Raw genomic sequence first — 16,262 nt, forward strand, 5'->3', positions numbered from 1 at the left:
CGTCATTGATAAAGACGATGAACCATTATGTACGACTTCGTTGGTTTCAACATAGCCCTACCCGTAGCGATCCACTGCTTCCATCCTGATTGTGCCGCCTGCGTGAAATTTTTGTATGCAAGTTCAGTGTGCTATGATGTTCTATATGATTGTGTCAACTATATAAGTTTTTACTGAGCATCAGCAATGCATATGGCTGAAAGATGAATTTACGAGCATCGACTGATGGGTCTCTCTCTCTCTCACTCACACACACACACACACACGCGCACACACACGCACCAGTGGGACCCGTTGAATTATTTATTTGCTCGTGACAGCTTTTAATTAGGTTCCACTGTAATCTAACTTTTTTTCTTAAGTTATTAATTGAGCTCAATGACTTCAAAAAGTTGTACAGAAGCCTTGTTTGGGCCTTTCCGGCGTCGCTGAATGTGGGCTGAGTAGCCATGTTAGGTTGTACTGTACTACACAGGCCTTTTTTCAACATCAGCAATGCAAATGGGCCGACAGTTGTACACAATATCTAGGTCAACTTGTTATTCTCCGCCCCGCTGGGCTGCAAACTTTCCTAGGAGGTATGCATTAGGCTTAACAAGAAAATGGACTTTAAGAAATAATAAATAATAAATGGGATGTAATTATAATAACTGGGAAGTAACTATGCACCAAACGCATAATTAGTTTAAAAAATATATTATTTTTGGAATTTGAAAATTTTAATTTCATTACTTGTTGCGCGCACAATATTTCATTGGATTTTAACGTAATACAACTTTTGAAATTATATTTAACCTGACTAGAAATTTCGGATAAAAATATTTCGTATCCCATCAAAATGTGGGAATTTTTTTGAATTCTGTTTTGAGCGGTTGTTTGAAATTATTAATCGTTGTCCTAGCTAGAAGTTGGGATGTACTTTTAACAAACTGTAAATGGGCTGTAGTAAATTCCATTAGAATTAAAAAATGGGTTGTACATTCTTACAAATCGCAAATGGGCTATATGTTCTCTGCCAAATCCGAGCTGTGGGCCTACTAAGTTGACACGTACCAAGGGCTTTGTCAACTTAGTCAATATAAACGATTCTAGCTGCAGTGATCGTACGATGTCCATCCAACGGCCGTAGTGCTTCTTCAACCTCTGGTCTTCTTGCTCCAACCGCCCAAAGCAGCACCGGTCGTGCCGCGTGCTCCTGCCTCCCGTGGCCGGCTATGATGCTGCGGAGGCCTCACCGCCCCGTACTACTCCCACCGCTGGCCAGGCCATCCCTCTACCCACCCACACACCCTGTTATTCTGCGACGACGGCAGCCTCACACCGCAGCCCAACCAGTGAACCCTCATACTCCTCTCCGCGTGGGCTTCCACTGCTGCGTCTTTCCCGGCTCCGTGTCGTCCCCTTCCTAGGCCTCGCCATCGTCCACCGCCCTGGTGCCCTCAGCGCAGCGTGGTCAACGTGGTCAACGACCGACTTCCATCGGAAGAGTACTATACATGGAGAGGCTGACAGCTGGGTCCAGGCGGCCGCAAGGAAGTGCCTCCTTATTACGCGCAAAATAATTATTCCTCCACCTGACAGCAGGGACCCACCGGACGGGCCACCTTATTTCACGAAAAAACATTTCCCCCCTGACTGTTGGGACCCACCACACGGGCCACCGTATTTCGCAAAAAAAAGTTCCCCCCGCTGTCAGCTCGGACCCACCGGAAGTGCCTCCTTATTACGCACAAAAAATGAATACTCCCCCTGCTAGCTAGCACCCACCATGGTGGGAGGCTGACTTGTGGGCCTACTAAGTTGACTGGGACAGGGGCCTTTGTCAACTTTAGTCAATATGAACGATTCTAGCTCCAGTGACCGTACAATGTCCATCCAACGGCCGTAGTGCTTCTTCAACCTCTGGTCTTCTTGCTCCAGCCGCCCAAAGCAGCGCCGGTCGTGCCGCATGCTCCTGCCTTCCGTGGCGGGTTGTGCTGCCGCGGAGGCCTCACCGCCCCCTATTATTCCCACCGCTAGCCAGGCCCTATGGTGACGGCAGCCACACACCGCAGCCAAACCAGCGAACCCTCGTACTCCTCTCCGTGTGGGCTTCCACTACGACATCTTCCCCGGCTCCACGTCGTCCCCTTCCTAGGCCTCGCCGTCGTCCACCGCCATGGTGCTCTCGGCGTGGCATGGTCAACATGGTCAAGGAACGACTTCCCTCGAACATGGACTATACGAGGAGAGGCTGATAGCTGGGTCCACGGCCGCAGCAAGAGAGTGCCTCCTTATTACGCAGAAAATAATGATACCTCCACGTGACAGTAGGGACCCACTGGACGGGCCACTGTATTTCGCGAAGAAAACGTTTCCCCCTGACTGCTGGAACCCACCAGCTACATCTTCGCACGCAAGGAAGTGCGTCCGAAAAGAAAACGATTCACCCCCCTGACTGTTGGGACCCACCAGCTACATCTTCGCACACAAGGAAGTGCGTCCGAAAAAAAACAACGATTCGCCCCCCTGGCTGCTAGGACCCACCAGCTACATCTTCGTACGCAAGGAAGTGCATCCGGAAAAAAAGCGATTTTCCCCCCTGACTGCTGGGACCCACCAGCTACATCTTCGCATGCAAGGAAGTGCGTGACAGTCGGGACACACCTGATCAAAGCGTATGTAGCATTGTCATTCTGGTCACGAACGTGTACGTACATACTGGTGGATGTAGAGGCGCGCACGTGTCGTAGTAGAGGCGCGCATGTGTCGTAGTAGAGGCGCGCACGTAGCATGTACACGTACGTACAATGGCCAGTGTGCGAGAAAGAAAATACGGCCACGTATGTGTACATACGGGCGGGGTCTCGAACGCCTACTCGCGCATATGTACGGCCAGGGCTCGTGTACATGGCTGGGTCAGAACGGAGAAACCGCGCGTCGTCGTGTTCATAGGAAGGCAACGGAATGCGTCATGTTCATGGGGAGGCAACGGAATGCGTCGTGTTCATCGGGAGGCAACGGAACGCGTGGGAGCCAACCGGCTTGGACAGAACAAGCGATGGAAATGAGGCCTGGCGTACCGCAGAATGGAGGAAACGGCCTTGTGTTCGACCGGCCACGTTCGAAACAGGATCCTGTTCATCAGGAGGGGTGTGGCGTACCACAAAACAGAGGAAATGGAACTCCTACGGTCGAAACGGGGGTCCTGTTGATCGGGAGGGGTGTGGCGTACTGCAAAACGGACTTGTGTTGGAGCGTTATGGTCGAAACGGGGGTCCTATTCATCGGGAGGGGTGTGGCGTACCACAAAATGGGACTCCACGGAATACTGTTCATCTCCACCGTCGACCTCCTCCAGCCTCCACGGGCTATCGTCGACCTCCTCCAGCCTCCACGAGCTCCTGTTCATCCAGCCTCCACCGCGCGCTACTCCACCGGCTACTGTTCAACCACCCCTCCACGGGCACCCCTCCACCATCTACTGTTCATCCAGCCCTCCACGGGGTCGTCCTGTTCATCCAGCCCTACACACCAAGGGGTCCTGTTCATCCAGAGGCAACACCATCGCTCATTGTTCATCCAACCCCCCCTATGCAATGCTCACTATTCATCAGAGAGGCAGCATCGATCAGCTTCAGTTAGCCGCAGTAGCGAAGGAATCGCTCGATCGGGTTCAATTAACAGCCATCGATCAATCGCTCGGGTTCAGTAACGCGTAGCCTGCAGTACAATCGCTCGGGTTTAGTTAGAGCACAACGACCTCGCTCGGGTTCAGTTAGAGCCAACGCCTCACACACACGCGCGTACGTGTATGAGAGAAACGCGCATCGCTCGGCCCCCGACCCCCCACCGTAACCGGGAACTCCTCAAAATTTTCCTCGCCCTCGCTTTGATACGTCTCCAACATATCTATAATTTTTTATTGTTCCATTCTATTATATTACCCCTTTTGGATGTTTATGGGCTTTATTTTACATATTTACATCATTTTTGGGACTAACCTACTAACCGGAGGCCCAACCCGTATTGTTGTTTTTTTTGCCTATTTCAGTATTTCGAAGAAAAGGAATATCAAACGGAGTCCAAACGGAATGAAACCTTCGGGAGCGTGATTTTTGGAATGAACGTGATCCAGAGGACTTGGAGTACAAATCAAGAAGTGATCGAGGTGGCCAGGAGATAGGAGGACACGCCCACCCCTCTAGGCGCTCCCCCCTGTCTCGTGGGCCCCTCAGGTGGCCACCGACGTACTTCTTCCTCCTATATATACCCATGTACCCCGAAAACAGTTTGGTTTGGCCTACTAGATTGATCTTTCTTGCCCTGGGAGAAGTGCTTAGCTTTGGGTTCAATCTTGCGGTGTCCTTTCCCAGTGACAGCAGGGGCAGCAAGGCACGTATTGTATTGTTGCCATCGAGGATAAAAAGATGGGGTTTATATCATATTGCTTGAGTTTATCCCTCTACATCATGTCATCCTTCTTAATGTGTTACTCTGTTCTTATGAACTTAATACTCTAGATGCATGCTGGATAGCGGACGATGTGTGAAGTAATAGTAGTAGATGCAGGCAGGAGTCGGTCTACTTGTCACGGACGTGATGCCTATATACATGATCATGCCTAGATAATCTCATAATTATTTGCTTTTCTATCAATTGCTCGACAGTAATTTGTTCACCCACCGTAATACTTATGATATCTTGAGAGAAGCCACTAGTGAAACCTATGGACCCCGGGTCTATCTTTCATCATATAAGCTTTCAATCTACTTTTATTTGCATCTTTACTTTTCCAATCTATATTATAAAATACCAAAAATATATTTATCTTATCATACTATCTCTATCAGATCTCACTTTCGCAAGTGGCCGTGAAGGGATTGACAACCCCTTTATTGCGTTGGTTGCGAGTTCTTTGTTTGTTTGTGTAGGTTCGTGAGACTTTTGAGGACCCTCCTACTGGATTGATACCTTGGTTCTCAAAAACCGAGTGAAATACTTACGCTACTATTGTTGCATCACCCTTTCCTCTTCAAGGAAAACCAACGCAAGCTCAAGACGTAGCAAGAAGGATTTCTGACGCCATTGTCGGGGAGGTCTTCGCTCAAGTCAAGACATACCAAGTACCCATCACAAACTCATCTCCCTCGCATTTACATTATTTGCCATTTGCCTCTCGTTTTCCTCTTCCCCACTTCACCCTTGCCATTTTATTCGCCCTCTCTTTCCCAATCTTCTCCTCTCTTTTTTGCTTGCCCTTTCGTTTGCTCGTTTGGTTGGAATAGATGCTTATTTATTGCTAAACAGAACCTAAGATCTATGAATCCTCATCCGCTTGCTATTCTTTTTAAGACATCCAATTATGATGAACCAATTGCTAGTGAGTTTTGTGCACTAGATTATCTTTATAAATCTTTGCTTGAAATTTGTGAATCTGAAAATTATGATGAAGAAATTTATGAAGAGATTCACGATAACTCTTTGAATAAAAAGCATGATTGCAATTATTTTACTATAAATTCTCTTTATGTCAATTGTGCTAATAATATGCAAAACCCTAAGCTTGGGGATGCTAGTTTTTCTATGTCTACTACTTGTTGAAATAATCATGGTTGGGGTGATTCTTCTTATGATCTTGAGAATTTATTTAAGCCCCATGATGAATATGAGATTGATAATAGTGTTTGCAATATTATTTAAAGTGGTTTTGTAAGAGTGTCAACTTTATATCCCACATATTTGGATAATGTTCAATCTTATGAAATTTTTGAGAAAAGTGGGTTTGGAGAGGTCATGACTTTAGTTAATGATAATCCCACTATTTTGGAAGAGTGTCAACTTTGCATGCATGTGGATCGTGTTGAGAATATGTTATGTGATAGCTATTTTGTTGAATTTGCCTATGATCCTACATGTAATTATTATGAGAGAGGAAAATATGGTTGTAGAAATTTTTATCTTACTAAATTACCTCTCGTCATGCTGAGATTGCTATCGTATCTTTCTTCTTCCTTGCATATGATAGCTTTTGCTTGCCTTGCCAAATTGTTTGCTTATAATATGCCTATGGATAGGAAGTATGTTAGACTTAGATGTGTTTTATCACATTTTCATGATGCTTTCTTTGTGCTTAAATTCTTGTCTTTCATGTGAGCATCATTAAAATTATCAATGCCTAGCTAAAAGGCTTTAAAGAAAAGCGCTTGTTGGGAGACAACCCAATATTTTTCCTTGTTGTTATTTAATAAATTTTGCATCTAACTTCTGTTTAGATGTGTTTTTTTGTTTTAATTAGTGTTTGTGCCAAGTAGAACCTATAGGATAACCTATGGTGATAGTTAATTTGATTCTGCTGAAAAACAGAAACTATGCATGCACGAATTTAGTTTTGTTAAATCACAGAAACGTGATTTTGCATTGATTATTTTTGCTTCTGATCAATAGATAAATTTTCCAGGACTTCCTATTTTGGTAGGATTTTTAGAGTTCCATAAGTTTGCGTTAGTTACAGATTTCTACAGATTGTTCTGTTTTTGACAAATTCTGCCTTTCGTGTGTTGTTTGCTTATTTTGATGCATCTATGGCTAGTATTAAGTGGTATGAACCATAGAGAACTTGTAATACAGTAGGTTTAACACCAAAATAAATAAAGAATGAGTTCATTACAGTACCTTATGTGGTGGTTTCGTTTTCTTTCACTAACGGAGCTTATAAGATTTCCTGTTGAGTTTTGTGTTGTGAAGTTTTCAAGTTTTGGGTAAAGATTTGATGGACTATGGAATAAGGAGTTGAAAAAGCCTAAGCTCGGGGACGCCCATGGCACCCCAATATATTCAAGAGTAGCCAAAAGCCTAAGCTTGGGGATGCCCCCGGAAGGCATCCCCTCTTTCGTCATTGTTTATTGGTAACTTTACTTGGAGCTATATTTTTATTCACCACATGATATGTGTTTTGCTTGGAGCGTCGTGTATGATATTAGTATTTGATTTTTAGTTTTCCACAATCATCATTGCTGTACACACCTTTTGGGAGAAGCCCACTTGATTGAAATTTATTAGAATACTCTATGTGCTTCACTTATATCTTTTGAGCTAGATAGTTTTTGCTCTAGTGCTTCACTTATATCTTTTAGAGCACGGCGGTGGCTTAATTTCGTAGAAATTGCTAGTCTCTCATGCTTCACTTATATTATTTTGAGAGTCTTTTAGAACAGGATGGTATTTTCTATGGTTATAAAATTGGTCCTAGAATGGTAGGCATCCAAGTTGGGTATAATAAGAACTATCATAGGAAGTGAATTGGATGCTATGATCAATTTGATACTTGATAATTGTTTTGAGATATGGAGGTAGTGATATTAAAGTCATACTAGTTGGGTTATTATGAATTTAAAGAATGCTTCCGTTGAAGTTTGTGATTCCCGTAGCATGCACATATGGTGAACCGCTTAGTGATGAAGTTGGAGCACAATTTTATTTATTGATTGTCTTCCTTATGAGTGGCGGTCGGGGACGAGCGATGGTCTTTTCCTACCAATCTATCCCCTAGGAGCATGCGCGTAATACTTTGTTTTTGATGACTTGTAGATTTTTGCAATAAGTATATGAGTTCTTTTGACTAATGTTGAGTCCATGGATTATACGCACTCTCACCCTTCCACCATTGCTAGCCTCTCTTGTGTCGTGCAACTTTCGCCGGTGCCATACACCTACCATATACCTTCCTCAAAACAGCCACCATACCTACCTATTATGGCATTTCCATAGCCATTCCGAGATATATTGCCATGCAACTTTCCACCATTCCGTTTATATGACATGCATCATCATTGTCATATTGCTCTTTGCATGATCATGTAGTTGACATCGTATATGTGGCAAGGCCACCTTCATAATTTTCATACATGTCGCTCTTGTTTCATTGCATATCCCGGTACACCGCCGGAGGCATTCATATAGAGTCGTATCTTGTTCTAAGTATTGAGTTGTAATCTTGAGTTGTAAGTAAGTAAAAGTGTGATGATCTTCATTATTAGAGCATTTCCCAGTGAGGAAAGGATGATGGAGACAATGATTCCCCCACAAGTCGGGATGAGACTTTGGACTTTAAAAAGGAAAAAAAAAGGAGAAAGGCCAAAAAGAAAAAAGAAAGTCCAAAGAAAAAAAAGAGAAAAGATAAAGAAAAAAGGGGGGGAAAGAAAAAAAAAGAAAAAAATGAGAGAAGGGACAATGCTACTATCCTTTTTACCACACTTGTGCTTCAAAGTAGCACCATGATCTTCATAATAGAGAGTCTCCTATGTTGTCACTTTCATATACTAGTGGGAATTTTTCATTATAGAACTTGGCTTGTATATTCCTATGATGGGCTTCCTCAAAATGCCCTAGGTCTTCGTGAGCAAGCGAGTTGGATGCACACCCACTAGTTTTCTTTTGTTGAGCTTTCATACATTTATAGCTCTAGTGCATCCGTTGCATGGCAATCCCTACTCACTCACATTGATATCTATTAATGGGCATCTCCATAGCCCGTTGATACGCCTAGTTGATGTGAGACTATCTTCTCCTTTTTTGTCTTCTCCACAACCACCATTCTATTCCACATATAGTGCTATGTCCATGGGCTCACGCTCATGTATTGCATGAAAGTTGAAAAAGTTTGAGATTACTAAAGTATGAAACAATTGCTTGGCTTGTCATCGGGTTTGTTCATGATTAAATACTTTGTGTGATGAAGATAGAGCAACAGCCAGACTATATGATTTTGTAGGGATAACTTTCTTTAGCCATGTTATTTTGAGAAGACATGATTGCTTGATTAGTGTGCCTGAAGTATTACTATTTCTTATATCAATATGAACTTTTATTTTGAATCATTTGGATCTGAACATTCATGCCACAATAAACAAAATTACATTGAGAATTATGTTAGGTAGCATTCCACATCAAAAATTCTGTTTTTGTCATTTACCTACTCGAGGACGAGCAGGAATTAAGCTTGGGGATGCTTGATACGTCTCCAACGTATCTATAATTTTTGATTGTCCCATGCTATTATATTACCCGTTTTGAATGTTTATGGGCTTTACTCTACACTTTTATATCATTTTTGGGACTAACCTACTAACCGGAGGCCCAGCCCGTATTGCTGTTTTTTGCCTATTTCAGTACTTCGAAGAAAAGGAATATCAAATGGAGTCCAAATGGAATGAAACCTTCTAGAGCGTGATTTTTGGAACGAACGTGATCTAGAGGACTTGGAGTGCAAGTCAAGAAGCGATCGAGGCGGCCAGGAGATAGGAGGGCGCGCCCCCCTGTCTCGTGGGCCCCTCGGGCGGCCACCGACGTACTTCTTCCTCCTATATATACCCACGTACCCCGAAAACATCCAGGGAGCCAACAAAAGACAATTTCCACCACCGTAACCTTCTGTATCCGCGAGATCCCATCTTGGAGCCTCCGCCGGCGCTCCGCCGGAGGGGAATCGACCATGGAGGGCTTCTACATCAACACCATAGCCCTTCCGATGAGTTGTGAGTAGTTTACCACAGACCTTCGGGTCTATATTATTAGCTAGATGGCTTCTTCTCTCTTTTTGGATCTCAATGCCATGTTATCCCCCTCTCTTGTGGAGATCTATTCGATGTAACTCTTTTTGCGGTGTGTTTGTCGAGATCTGATGAATTGTGGGTTTATGATCAAGTTTATCTATGAGAAATATTTGAATCTCCTCTGAATTCTGTTATGTATGATTGAGTTATGTTTGCAAGTCTCTTCGAATTATCAGTTTGGTTTGGCCTACTAGATTGATCTTTCTTGCCATGGGAGAAGTGCTTAGCTTTGGGTTCAATCTTGCGGTGTCCTTTCCTAGTGACAGCAGGGGCAGCAAGGCACGTATTGTATTGTTGCCATCAAGGATAAAAAGATGGGGTTTATATCATATTGCTTGAGTTTATCCCTCTACATCATGTCATCTTTCTTAATGTGTTACTCTGTTCTTATGAACTTAATACTCTAGATGCATGATGGATAGCGGTCGATGTGTGGAGTAATAGTAGTAGATGCACGCAGGAGTCGGTCTACTTGTCACGGGCGTGATGCCTATATACATGATCATGCCTAGATAATCTCATAATTATTCGCTTTTCTATCAATTGCTCGACAGTAATTTGTTCACCCACCGTAATACTTATGATATCTTGAGAGAAGCCACTAGTGAAACCTATGCCCCCCGGGTCTATCTTTTATCATATAAGCTTTCAATCTACTTTTATTTGCATCTTTACTTTTCCAATCTATATTATAAAATACCAAAAATATATTTATCTTATCATACTATCTCTATCAGATCTCACTTTCGCAAGTGGCCATGAAGGGATTGACAACCCCTTTATTGCGTTGGTTGTGAGTTCTTTGTTTGTTTGTGTAGGTGCGTGGGACTTTTGAGGAGCCTCCTACTGGATTGATACCTTGGTTCTCAAAAACTGAGGGAAATACTTATGCTACTATTACTGCATCACCCTTTCCTCTTCAAGGAAAACCAACGCAAGCTCAAGACGTAGCACGCTTCTACCACAGTTTTTTCTGTCATGGACGGCCCAAAGAATGTCATGCAGCTGTGTCTCCGGCCCGCCCAGGACGAAAAGCCCATTTTCTATCATGATTTTTTGTCATAGAAGTAGGAGCCCACCACATCTATGATGATACAGGGTTTTGTCACAATTATCGTCATAGAAGTGTCATATGTATGAAAGAAAAAAGTTCCGTTCGGCCCAAAATGTCATGGATGTGTCTTTTTTTGTAGTGAATGTTCCATCTCCTGTAAAGGGATTAGCTAGCAGTTTCTCTATCATACCCGAAGGGATTTCAAAGTAAACATTTTCAGTAGGTTCGGTAGGTTGAGGAGCAACTCTTTACTCTACTCGTCGGGGCGAAGATGCCCCGAACAACCACTCAAAGGATTAGTTTCCATAGTAACAAGTGACAGTAAATTTCAGCACACTATATAAATGTTTCCTTACCAAGTTCCACTCACCAAAGGCGCTTCACTCCCCGGCAACAGCGCCATAAAAGAGTCTTGATGACCCACAAGTATAGGGGATCTATCATAGTCCTTTCGATAAGTAAGAGTGTCGAACCCAACGAGGAGCAGAAGGAAATGGCAAGCGGTGTTCAGTAAGGTATTCTCTGCAAGCACTGAAATTGTAGGTAACAAATAGTTTTGTGATAAGATAATTTGTAACGGGTAACAAGCAATGAAAGTAAATAAAGTGCAGCAAGGTGGCCCAATCCTTTTTGTAGCAAAGGACAAGCCTGGACAAATTCTTATAATGAGAAAAGCGCTCCCTAGGACACATGGGAATTATCGTCAAGCTAGTTTTCATCACGCTCATATGATTCGCGTTCGGTACTTTGATATGTGGGTGGACCGGTGCTTGGGTATTGCCCTTTCTTGGACAAGAATCCCACTTATGATTAACCCCTATTGCAAGCATCCGCAACTACAAAAGAAGTATTAAGGTAAACCTAACCATAGCATGAAACCAGTGGATCCAAATCAGCCCCTTACGAAGCAACGCAAAAACTAGGGTTTAAGCTTCTGTCACTCTAGCAACCCATCATTTACTTATTACTTCCCAATGCCTTCCTCTAGGCCCAAATAATGGTGAAGTGTCTTGTAGTTGACGTTCACATAACACCACTAGAGGAGAGACAACATACATCTCATCAAAATATCGAACGAATACCAAATTCAAATGACTACTAATAGCAAGACTTCACCCATGTCCTCGGGAACAAACATAACTACTCACAAAGCATATTCATGTTCATAATCAGAGGGGTATTAATATGCATTAAGGATCTGAACATATGATCTTCCACCAAATAAACCAATTAGCATCAACTACAAGGAGTAATCAACACTACTAGCAACCCACAGGTACCAATATGAGGTTTGGGTACAAAGATTGGATACAAGAGATGAACTAGGGTTTGAGAGGAGATGGTGCTGGTGAAGATGTTGATGGAGATTGACCCCCTCCCAATGAGAGGACCGTTGGTGATGACGATGGTGATGATTTCCCCCTCCCAGAGGGAAGTTTCCCCGGCAGAACAGCTCCGCCGGAGCCCTAGATTGGTTCCGCCAAGGTTCCGCCTCGTGCCGGTGGAGTTTCGTCCCGTAACCTTGCTTATGATTTTTTTTCTAGGGTAAAAGACTTCATATAGCAGAAGATGGGCACCGAAGGGCCACCAGGGGGGCACGAGGCAGGGGGCGTGCCTAGTAGGGGTGGGCGCGCCCCCCACCCTCGTGGCCAGGATGTGGGCCCCCTCTGGTACTTCTTTCGCTCAATAATTCTTATTAACTCCAAAAATGACTTTCGTGGAGTTTCAGGACTTTTGGAGCTGTGCAGAATAGGTTTCCAATATTTGCTCCTTTTCCAGCCCAGAATCCCAGCTGCCGACATTCTCCCTCTTCATGTTAAACCTTGTAAAATAAGAGAAAATAGCCATAAGTGTCGTGACATAACATGTAATAACAACCCATAATGCAATAAATATCGATATAAAAGCATGATGCAAAATGGACGTATCATTGGTCACACTATGGGTCAACAGTAATAATAACAATTTGCTTAATAACAACCCCTGTTCGATGATGAAATAAGTTGGTTGATATTTATGTGATCGAGAGAAGATCACTGCGGTATCGTGAATAACAATTTGTTGGATATTTGGGGTGTTATGTGAAGGTCAAGGGTAACGGTCAAGCTCCTTGTGGTCATGAATGATTACTACGGTATTGTTAATACCAAGCTTGATTGGATCCTGAGATGACCGTGTGATGTCCGTGATGGTAAGTTTGTGCATGTGATGGTTACGATGTAACCCGACCAGAGTAAGTTGGTGCATGAAAGTTTCATCATGTTGCATGCTAGTCTCATCATGTTCATATGTTCTTGCCATGATTGTATTGTTCTAGCTGTATCATGTTATTCATGCCATGTTGTTCTGATAGTATCGTGTTCCTCATTGCTTAATAATCTGTAATTGCCATGCTATTGTTTGTCTTGATTGCTTTGGTTGTTGTGAGCTTGCAAGTACATTCAATGTACTGACTTGGTGTGTCATGCCAGTTTGCAGGTCATGCTGGCTTAGATTGCTTGTTTGTCGTGGATCCCTTATTTGCGAGCTAGGATAAGCGTTCCAGCCAGAGTCCCTACGGGGTGGAGTTCATCACCTTCGTCGTTGTTTCGCTGCCAGTAGTCATTCCGCTGCGTCGTATTGTTTTGCTACTTGCATGGAGCAACCGTGGCACGCGTAGTTTCGCCGTGCGATGTAACCCCCTTGTACCCATATAGATTGTAATAAAGAGTTGATTTGTTCTATGCTAAGCAGTGCCGTATTGGCGTTCCGGTTTCTCTGAGCTGGGGTGCCACAGCCACTTACCCTTTCATCCACTTAGACTATAAATAGACCTCCTCCGCCCTCTTTATAGGGTTAGCGTTGTGATAGCTCATTTGTGAGATAGAGCCTCGCTCATCCATCCGGATCTGCTCCTCCGAGAGAGACCGTGCCTCTTCGGAGAAGATCCACTTGGATTCAAGACCCCTAACAGGAAGAACTCAAGACCTCCTCATAGAGAAGAACCGGTTACCCTATGTATCGTCCCTTGTTGGATTCGGATCGTGTATCTCTTTGTGTTTCGAGGATCTAGCATATGTGTGACCATCTCTTGTTGGTTGAGTGATTTATTTCGTGTTCTTCGTGTTCTTGGTAGGATTCCCTCCAAACGTGAAAGATCAGACATCTAGGGTTCCACCCTACATCAACATCTAAGGCAATGATCATGAATATAGGCATCACGTCTGTGTCAAGTAGACCGAAATGATTATGCATCTACTACTATTACTCCACACATTGACTGCTATACAGCATGCATCTAGAGTATTAAGTTCATAAGAACGGAGTAACGCATTAAGCAAGATGACATGATGTAGAGGGATAAACTCAAGCAATATGATATAAACCCCATCTTTTTATCCTCGATGGCAACAATACAATACATGCCTTGCTGCCCCTACTGTCACAGGGAAAGGACACCGCAAGATTGTACCCAAAGCTAAGCACTTCTCCCACTACAAGAAAGATCAATCTAGTAGGCCAAACTAAACCGATAATTCAAAGGGACTTGCAAAGATATCAAATCATGCATAAAAGAATTCTGAGAAGAACCAAATAATATTCATGTATAATCTTGTTCATAAATCCACAATTCATCGGATCTCGGCAAACACACCGCAAAAGAGTATTATATCGAATAGATCTCCAAGAACATCGAGGAGAACTTTGTATTGAGAATCAAAGAGAGAGAAGAAGCCATCTAGCTAATAACTATGGACCCGAAGGTCTGTGGTAAACTACTCATGCTTCATCGGAGAGGCAATGGTGTTGATGTAGAAGCCCTCCATGATCGATTCCCCCTCTGGCAGATCGCCGGAAAAGGCCCCAAGATGGGATCTCACGGGTACAAAAGGTTGCAGAGGTGGAAAAGTGATTTCGTAGCTCCCCCGATGTTTCTAGGGTATAAGAGTATATATATAGGAAAAAGAAGTACGTCGGTGGAGCTACGAGGGGCACATGAGGGCGGGGCAGTGCCCTCCTGCCTCGTGGACGCCTCGTGGCATTTCTAACTTCAAATACAAGTCTTCTGGTTTGCTTTCGGTCCAAGAAAGATCATCGCGAAGGTTTCATTCCGTTTGGACTCCGTTTGGCATTTCTTTTCTGCAAAACTCTAAAATAGGCAAAAAAACAGGAACTGGCACTGGGCCTCTGGTTAATAGGTTAGTCCCAAAAATAATATTAAAGAGCATTTAAATCCCATTAAACATCCAAAACAGATAATATAATAGCATGGAACAATAAAAAATTATAGATACGTTGGAGACGTATCATAGCGCAGCTCTGTCCTTGGGCGCGGCGGCGTGCGGACCGTCATCGCCGCCGCGGACGATGCCGCTCGCCTGGCTTCTCGTATCTGGGTGGCGTGGGCGATCCTGATCTCCTCCGCTACTGGCGTCTGCCACGTCGCCCGTCCATGCTGGCATGGGCGGAGCAGCTCTGGACTAACCAACCACTGCGATCGTCTTCTTCTTCGGAGCCATGGCAATGAAGAAACTGCTGCACTAACTAATAGACCAAATTCTCACAACTAACTCCCCCTACCTAGCGTGCCAAAGATGTTGGGGAAACGAACACCTATGGGATCAGGGGCGATCCCTTCTACGGTTGGCGGGAAGAGGAGCTGCACGAAGAGCGGGTCTAGCAGTCAGCACAAGGGGATTTTTACCCAGGTTCGGGCTACACTCGTGCGTAAAACCCTAGTCCTGCTTGTGTGTATATTAGTGTTCTTGAGTTCTTGAACTAGCTGCGATACATGCCTAGTCCAAAAAGTTTGAATCCTCTCTCAGTACGCCTCGGGCCTCCTTTTATACGTAAAAGGGGTTGCCACAGTGGCACATAGGAGGTGGAAAGCAAGCTCCAGTGTATGAGCTTATCGCTCGGCACCGTAGGACAAACGCATTTAATTCGCTGCCTATGTGCCCTCTTACTTTATCAGGGACGGTAACAGAAGTCGTCCCGTCCGTCGCCGCCCCTCCTTGCTTTGACATGCATCCAGGATGACGAGGCATGCAGTGCCACGCTGGCTAGCTAGCTGCTGTGTTGGCGCTGTGATAGAGCCTCCATGAAGATCTGCATGCCACCATGCAGGCGTTTGCTTAGTTGGCACGCAGGTCGTCGCACTGGAGTGGTGGTGAGGTGGCATCCTTGCCGAGCGCGGGCCTGGCCGCAGCCTAGCAATCGTCCTCGACAAGGCTTGCCGGGGGCCTCACGGTCGTCCCCAACAAGGGTCTTGCCGGGGGTCTTCGTCTTCTGGTCCCACGTGGACCTGCAGGCCATCAATCTTCATGAAGATCTGCATGCTACCACGCATGTGTCCCCAAATCTTGGCCTTAATGTTGTCGATGGTGTCGAAGCTCTTAGTCCTCAGGGGTGATGGCCTTGCTGGTGCTTTGCAGGTCATCCCGGCAAGGAGCTTGCCGGGGTTACGCAAGCCGCCCCGGCAAGGATGTTGCCGGGGGAGGTCCAGCTTGTCTCCCGCTCCTCGTCCACTGTATCGAGTATCTGTCTTGGTAGTCTTGTGTTTTGTCTTCTGCTGCCCTGTCAAGCCTTGCCGCGGTGCCGCTACGACTGCCCGTGCATAAGTAAGGGGTACAGAA

Source organism: Triticum aestivum, chromosome 5B, assembly GCF_018294505.1.
Source record: "Triticum aestivum cultivar Chinese Spring chromosome 5B, IWGSC CS RefSeq v2.1, whole genome shotgun sequence".
NCBI lineage: Eukaryota > Viridiplantae > Streptophyta > Magnoliopsida > Poales > Poaceae > Triticum > Triticum aestivum.